Source organism: Carettochelys insculpta, unplaced genomic scaffold, assembly GCF_033958435.1.
Source record: "Carettochelys insculpta isolate YL-2023 unplaced genomic scaffold, ASM3395843v1 scaffold_0043, whole genome shotgun sequence".
Lineage (NCBI taxonomy): Eukaryota > Metazoa > Chordata > Testudines > Carettochelyidae > Carettochelys > Carettochelys insculpta.
Genome location: NW_027439080.1, coordinates 190001 through 197500, shown reverse-complemented (window position 1 = coordinate 197500; position 7500 = coordinate 190001). Strand labels below are relative to the sequence as shown.

Genomic DNA, 7500 nt, shown 5'->3' with positions numbered 1-7500 from the left:
GTCGGCTGCACGGGTCAAATTCAACCCCATTCGGACTTCCAGAGCTCAGCCGGCCACCAGGTCAACCTCGCTGAAAGCGCCAGAGGTTGACCTGGTGTCCGGGGACCGAATCGGACACCAGGTCAACCTCCGCTAAAGCGGCCGGGGTTGACCTGTTGTCCCTGCCGGACTTAGAAAATTTTTCTCTCCAGCCCGGGACCGGGGTTGACCTGTTGTCCCTGCCGGACTTAGAAATTTTTTCTCTCCCGCCTGGGACCGGGGTTGACCTGTTGTCCCTGCCGGACTTAGAAATTTTTTCTCTCCCGCCTGGGACCGGGGTTGACCTGTTGTCCCTGCCGGACTTAGAAATTTTTTCTCTCCAGCCTGGGACCGGGGTTGACCTGTTGTCCCTGCCGGACTTAGAAAATTTTTCTCTGCCGCCTGGGACCGGGGTTGACCTGTTGTCCCTGCCGGACTTAGAAAATTTTTCTCTGCCGCCTGGGACCGGGGTTGACCTGTTGTCCCTGCCGGACTTAGAAAATTTTTCTCTGCCGCCTGGGACCGGGGTTGACCTGTTGTCCCTGCCGGACTTAGAAAATTTTCCTCTCCCGCCTGGGACCGGGGTTGACCTGTTGTCCCTGCCGGACTTAGAAAATTTTTCTCTCCCGCCTGGGACCGGGGTTGACCTGTTGTCCCTGCCGGACTTAGAAATTTTTTCTCTGCCGCCTGGGACCGGGGTTGACCTGTTGTCCCTGCCGGACTTAGAAATTTTTTCTCTCCAGCCTGGGACCGGGGTTGACCTGTTGTCCCTGCCGGACTTAGAAATTTTTTCTCTCCCGCCCGGTACCGGGGTTGACCTGTTGTCCCTGCCGGACTTAGAAATTTTTTCTCTGCCGCCTGGGACCGGGGTTGACCTGTTGTCCCTGCCGGACTTAGAAAATTTTTCTCTCCCGCCTGGGACCGGGGTTGACCTGTTGTCCCTGCCGGACTTAGAAATTTTTTCTCTGCCGCCTGGGACCGGGGTTGACCTGTTGTCCCTGCCGGACTTAGAAAATTTTTCTCTCCCGCCTGGGACCGGGGTTGACCTGCTGTCCCTGCCGGACTTGGAAAATTTTTCTCTCCAGCCTGGGACCGGGGTTGACCTGTTGTCCCTGCCGGACTTAGAAATTTTTTCTCTCCCCGCCTGGGACCGGGGTTGACCTGCTGTCCCTGCCGGACTTGGAGCCCTAGGAGGGAATCGGCCACCAGGTCAACCTCCGCTGAAAGCGGCCACGGTTTACCTGGTGCCCGGGGAGCGAATCGGACACCAGGTCAACCTCTGCTAAAGCGACCGAGGTTGACCTGGTGCCCGGGGAGCGAATCTGACACCAGGTCAACCTCTGCTAAAGCGCCAGAGGTTGACCTGGTGCCCGGGGAGCGAATCGGACACCAGGTCAACCTCTGCTAAAGCGGCCGGGGTTGACCTGCTGTCCCTGCCGGACTTAGAAAATTTTTCTCTCCAGCCTGGGACCGGGGTTGACCTGTTGTCCCTGCCGGACTTAGAAAATTTTTCTCTCCCGCCTGGGACCGGGGTTGACCTGTTGTCCCTGCCGGACTTGGAGCCCGAGGAGGGGATCGGCCACCAGGTAAACCTCCGCTGAAAGCGGCCACGGTTTACCTGGTGCCCGGGGAGCGAATCGGACACCAGGTCAACCTCAGCTGAAGCGGCCGGGGTTGACCTGCTGTCCCTGCCGGACTTGGAAAATTTTTCTCTCCAGCCTGGGACCGGGGTTGACCTGTTGTCCCTGCCGGACTTAGAAATTTTTTCTCTCCCCGCCTGGGACCGGGGTTGACCTGCTGTCCCTGCCGGACTTGGAGCCCGAGGAGGGAATCGGCCACCAGGTCAACCTCCGCTGAAAGCGGCCACGGTTTACCTGGTGCCCGGGGAGCGAATCGGACACCAGGTCAACCTCTGCTAAAGCGACCGAGGTTGACCTGGTGCCCGGGGAGCGAATCTGACACCAGGTCAACCTCTGCTAAAGCGCCAGAGGTTGACCTGGTGCCCGGGGAGCGAATCGGACACCAGGTCAACCTCTGCTAAAGCGGCCGGGGTTGACCTGCTGTCCCTGCCGGACTTAGAAAATTTTTCTCTCCAGCCTGGGACCGGGGTTGACCTGCTGTCCCTGCCGGACTTAGAAAATTTTTCTCTGCCGCCTGGGACCGGGGTTGACCTGTTCTCCCTGCCGGACTTAGAAAATTTTTCTCTCCAGCCTGGGACCGGGGTTGACCTGTTGTCCCTGCCGGACTTAGAAATTTTTTCTCTGCCGCCTGGGACCGGGGTTGACCTGTTGTCCCTGCCGGACTTAGAAATTTTTTCTCTCCCGCCCGGTACCGGGGTTGACCTGTTGTCCCTGCCGGACTTAGAAATTTTTTCTCTGCCGCCTGGGACCGGGGTTGACCTGTTGTCCCTGCCGGACTTAGAAAATTTTTCTCTCCCGCCTGGGACCGGGGTTGACCTGTTGTCCCTGCCGGACTTAGAAATTTTTTCTCTGCCGCCTGGGACCGGGGTTGACCTGTTGTCCCTGCCGGACTTAGAAATTTTTTCTCTCCAGCCTGGGACCGGGGTTGACCTGTTGTCCCTGCCGGACTTAGAAAATTTTTCTCTCCAGCCCGGGACCGGGGTTGACCTGTTGTCCCTGCCGGACTTAGAAATTTTTTCTCTCCCGCCTGGGACCGGGGTTGACCTGTTGTCCCTGCCGGACTTAGAAATTTTTTCTCTCCAGCCTGGGACCGGGGTTGACCTGTTGTCCCTGCCGGACTTAGAAATTTTTTCTCTGCCGCCTGGGACCGGGGTTGACCTGTTGTCCCTGCCGGACTTAGAAAATTTTTCTCTGCCGCCTGGGACCGGGGTTGACCTGTTGTCCCTGCCGGACTTAGAAAATTTTTCTCTCCCGCCTGGGACCGGGGTTGACCTGTTGTCCCTGCCGGACTTAGAAAATTTTTCTCTCCCGCCTGGGACCGGGGTTGACCTGTTGTCCCTGCCGGACTTAGAAATTTTTTCTCTGCCGCCTGGGACCGGGGTTGACCTGTTGTCCCTGCCGGACTTAGAAATTTTTTCTCTGCCGCCTGGGACCGGGGTTGACCTGTTGTCCCTGCCGGACTTAGAAATTTTTTCTCTGCCGCCTGGGACCGGGGTTGACCTGTTGTCCCTGCCGGACTTAGAAATTTTTTCTCTCCAGCCTGGGACCGGGGTTGACCTGTTGTCCCTGCCGGACTTAGAAATTTTTTCTCTCCCGCCCGGTACCGGGGTTGACCTGTTGTCCCTGCCGGACTTAGAAATTTTTTCTCTGCCGCCTGGGACCGGGGTTGACCTGTTGTCCCTGCCGGACTTAGAAAATTTTTCTCTCCCGCCTGGGACCGGGGTTGACCTGTTGTCCCTGCCGGACTTAGAAATTTTTTCTCTGCCGCCTGGGACCGGGGTTGACCTGTTGTCCCTGCCGGACTTAGAAAATTTTTCTCTCCCGCCTGGGACCGGGGTTGACCTGTTGTCCCTGCCGGACTTAGAAATTTTTTCTCTGCCGCCTGGGACCGGGGTTGACCTGTTGTCCCTGCCGGACTTAGAAATTTTTTCTCTCCAGCCTGGGACCGGGGTTGACCTGTTGTCCCTGCCGGACTTAGAAATTTTTTCTCTCCCGCCCGGTACCGTGGTTGACCTGTTGTCCCTGCCGGACTTAGAAATTTTTTCTCTGCCGCCTGGGACCGGGGTTGACCTGTTGTCCCTGCCGGACTTAGAAAATTTTTCTCTCCCGCTCGGAACCGGGGTTGACCTGTTGTCCCTGCCGGACTTAGAAAATTTTTCTCTCCCGCCTGGGACCGGGGTTGACCTGTTGTCCCTGCCGGACTTGGAGCCCGAGGAGGGGATCGGCCACCAGGTAAACCTCCGCTGAAAGCGGCCACGGTTTACCTGGTGCCCGGGGAGCGAATCGGACACCAGGTCAACCTCAGCTGAAGCGGCCGGGGTTGACCTGCTGTCCCTGCCGGACTTGGAAAATTTTTCTCTCCAGCCTGGGACCGGGGTTGACCTGTTGTCCCTGCCGGACTTAGAAATTTTTTCTCTCCCCGCCTGGGACCGGGGTTGACCTGTTGTCCCTGCCGGACTTAGAAATTTTTTCTCTCCCCGCCTGGGACCGGGGTTGACCTGTTGTCCCTGCCGGACTTGGAGCCCCAGGAGGGGATCGGCCACCAGGTCAACCTCCGCTGAAAGCGGCCACGGTTTACCTGGTGCCCGGGGAGCGAATCGGACACCAGGTCAACCTCTGCTAAAGCGACCGAGGTTGACCTGGTGCCCGGGGAGCGAATCTGACACCAGGTCAACCTCTGCTAAAGCGCCAGAGGTTGACCTGGTGCCCGGGGAGCGAATCGGACACCAGGTCAACCTCTGCTAAAGCGGCCGGGGTTGACCTGCTGTCCCTGCCGGACTTAGAAAATTTTTCTCTCCAGCCTGGGACCGGGGTTGACCTGTTGTCCCTGCCGGACTTAGAAATTTTTTCTCTCCCGCCTGGGACCGGGGTTGACCTGTTGTCCCTGCCGGACTTAGAAAATTTTTCTCTGCCGCCTGGGACCGGGGTTGACCTGTTGTCCCTGCCGGACTTAGAAAATTTTTCTCTCCCGCTCGGAACCGGGGTTGACCTGTTGTCCCTGCCGGACTTAGAAAATTTTTCTCTCCCGCCTGGGACCGGGGTTGACCTGTTGTCCCTGCCGGACTTGGAGCCCCAGGAGGGGATCGGCCACCAGGTCAACCTCCGCTGAAAGCGGCCACGGTTTACCTGGTGCCCGGGGAGCGAATCGGACACCAGGTCAACCTCAGCTGAAGCGGCCGGGGTTGACCTGCTGTCCCTGCCGGACTTGGAGCCCGAGGAGGGGATCGGCCACCAGGTCAACCTCCGCTGAAAGCGGCCACGGTTTACCTGGTGCCCGGGGAGCGAATCGGACACCAGGTCAACCTCTGCTAAAGCGGCCGGGGTTGACCTGCTGTCCGTGCCGGACTTGGAGCCCGAGGAGGGGATCGGCCACCAGGTCAACCTCCGCTGAAAGCGGCCACGGTTTACCTGGTGCCCGGGGACCGAATCGGACACCAGGTCAACCTCCGCTGAAGCGGCCGGGGTTGACCTGCTGTCCCTGCCGGACTTTGAAAATTTTTCTCTCCCCGCCCGGAACCGGGGTTGACCTGTTGTCCCTGCCGGACTTGGAAAATTTTTCTCTCCCGCTCGGAACCGGGGTTGACCTGTTGTCCCTGAAGGACTTAGAAATTTTTTCTCTCCCCGCCTGGGACCGGGGTTGACCTGCTGTCCCTGCCGGACTTGGAGCCCCAGGAGGGGATCGGCCACCAGGTCAACCTCCGCTGAAAGCGGCCACGGTTTACCTGGTGCCCGGGGACCGAATCGGACACCAGGTCAACCTCTGCTAAAGCGCCCGAGGTTGACCTGGTGCCCGGGGAGCGAATCGGACACCAGGTCAACCTCTGCTACGGCGGCCGGGGTTGACCTGCTGTCCCTGCCGGACTTAGAAAATTTTTCTCTCCCCGCCCGGAACCGGGGTTGACCTGTTGTCCCTGCCGGACTTGGAGCCCGAGGAGGGGATCGGCCACCAGGTCAACCTCCGCTGAAAGCGGCCACGGTTTACCTGGTGCCCGGGGAGCGAATCGGACACCAGGTCAACCTCTGCTAAAGCGGCCGGGGTTGACCTGCTGTCCCTGCCGGACTTGGAGCCCGAGGAGGGGATCGGCCACCAGGTCAACCTCCGCTGAAAGCGGCCACGGTTTACCTGGTGCCCGGGGAGCGAATCGGACACCAGGTCAACCTCTGCTAAAGCGGCCGGGGTTCACCTGCTGTCCCTGCCGGACTTGGAGCCCGAGGAGGGGATCGGCCACCAGGTCAACCTCCGCTGAAAGCGGCCACGGTTTACCTGGTGCCCGGGGAGCGAATCGGACACCAGGTCAACCTCTGCTAAGGCGCCCGAGGTTGACCTGGTGCCCGGGGAGCGAATCGGACACCAGGTCAACCTCTGCTACGGCGGCCGGGGTTGACCTGCTGTCCCTGCCGGACTTAGAAAATTTTTCTCTCCCCGCCCGGAACCGGGGTTGACCTGTTGTCCCTGCCGGACTTGGAGCCCGAGGAGGGGATCGGCCACCAGGTCAACCTCCGCTGAAAGCGGCCACGGTTTACCTGGTGCCCGGGGAGCGAATCGGACACCAGGTCAACCTCTGCTAAAGCGGCCGGGGTTGACCTGCTGTCCCTGCCGGACTTGGAGCCCGAGGAGGGGATCGGCCACCAGGTCAACCTCCGCTGAAAGCGGCCACGGTTTACCTGGTGCCCGGGGAGCGAATCGGACACCAGGTCAACCTCTGCTAAAGCGGCCGGGGTTCACCTGCTGTCCCTGCCGGACTTGGAGCCCGAGGAGGGGATCGGCCACCAGGTCAACCTCCGCTGAAAGCGGCCACGGTTTACCTGGTGCCCGGGGAGCGAATCGGACACCAGGTCAACCTCTGCTAAAGCGGCCGGGGTTGACCTGCTGTCCCTGCCGGACTTGGAGCCCGAGGAGGGGATCGGCCACCAGGTCAACCTCCGCTGAAAGCGGCCACGGTTTACCTGGTGCCCGGGGAGCGAATCGGACACCAGGTCAACCTCTGCTAAAGCGGCCGGGGTTCACCTGCTGTCCCTGCCGGACTTGGAGCCCGAGGAGGGGATCGGCCACCAGGTCAACCTCCGCTGAAAGCGGCCACGGTTTACCTGGTGCCCGGGGAGCGAATCGGACACCAGGTCAACCTCTGCTAAGGCGCCCGAGGTTGACCTGGTGCCCGGGGAGCGAATCGGACACCAGGTCAACCTCCGCTAAAGCGCCCGAGGTTGACCTGGTGCCCGGGGAGCGAATCGGACACCAGGTCAACCTCTGCTACGGCGGCCGGGGTTGACCTGCTGTCCCTGCCGGACTTGGAAAATTTCTCTCCCCGCCTCGGACCGGGGTTGACCTGCTGTCCCTACCGGACTTAGAACATTTTTCTCTCCCCGCCCCGGCCCGGGGGTTAACCTCGGGGCGCACAGCTTCCCGGGTCTGACGTGCACGTCCTGTCACCTCCCGGGCCCGGCGTCCTCGTCCTCCCTTCCCCTTGGGCCGGCTCGGAGGAAGTTTTCCCTCGGCCCGGCCTCCGGGTTAATTGTTTGGGCCCGGCTGACTGAGGCCAGGCTGCTGACGCTAAAGCCCGGGGAGGCGGGGGCCTACGGCCATACCGGACCGAATGCCCCCGATCTCGTCCGATCTCGGAAGGTAAACCGTCCCGGGCCTGGCTAGTACCTGGATGGGTGACCGCCTGGGAATCCCAGGTGCCGTAGGCAGCTTTTGGCCCCAGCGGGGGTAGAGCGGGGCGTGTGTCTGCCGTGCGGGAGCAGGGAAGCCGTGAGGCCAAGGCGGCGCGACGGTCCTGGGGGGCGCTGAGGCCTTTCCCTCTGCCTGCCTGCGTGTCGGGGGCGGGGGGGCGGGCGAGGA

At 60.9% G+C, this 7500-nt stretch overlaps 1 non-coding gene across 1 annotated transcript; it reads left to right on the top strand.

The window, feature by feature from the left end:
* The first annotated feature begins 7230 nt into the window (after nucleotides 1-7230).
* LOC142006188 (5S ribosomal RNA) lies at nucleotides 7231-7349 on the top strand. Its single transcript, XR_012643297.1, has one exon. It is a non-coding gene; the product is annotated as a 5S ribosomal RNA (ribosomal RNA).
* The last annotated feature ends 151 nt before the right edge of the window (nucleotides 7350-7500 follow it).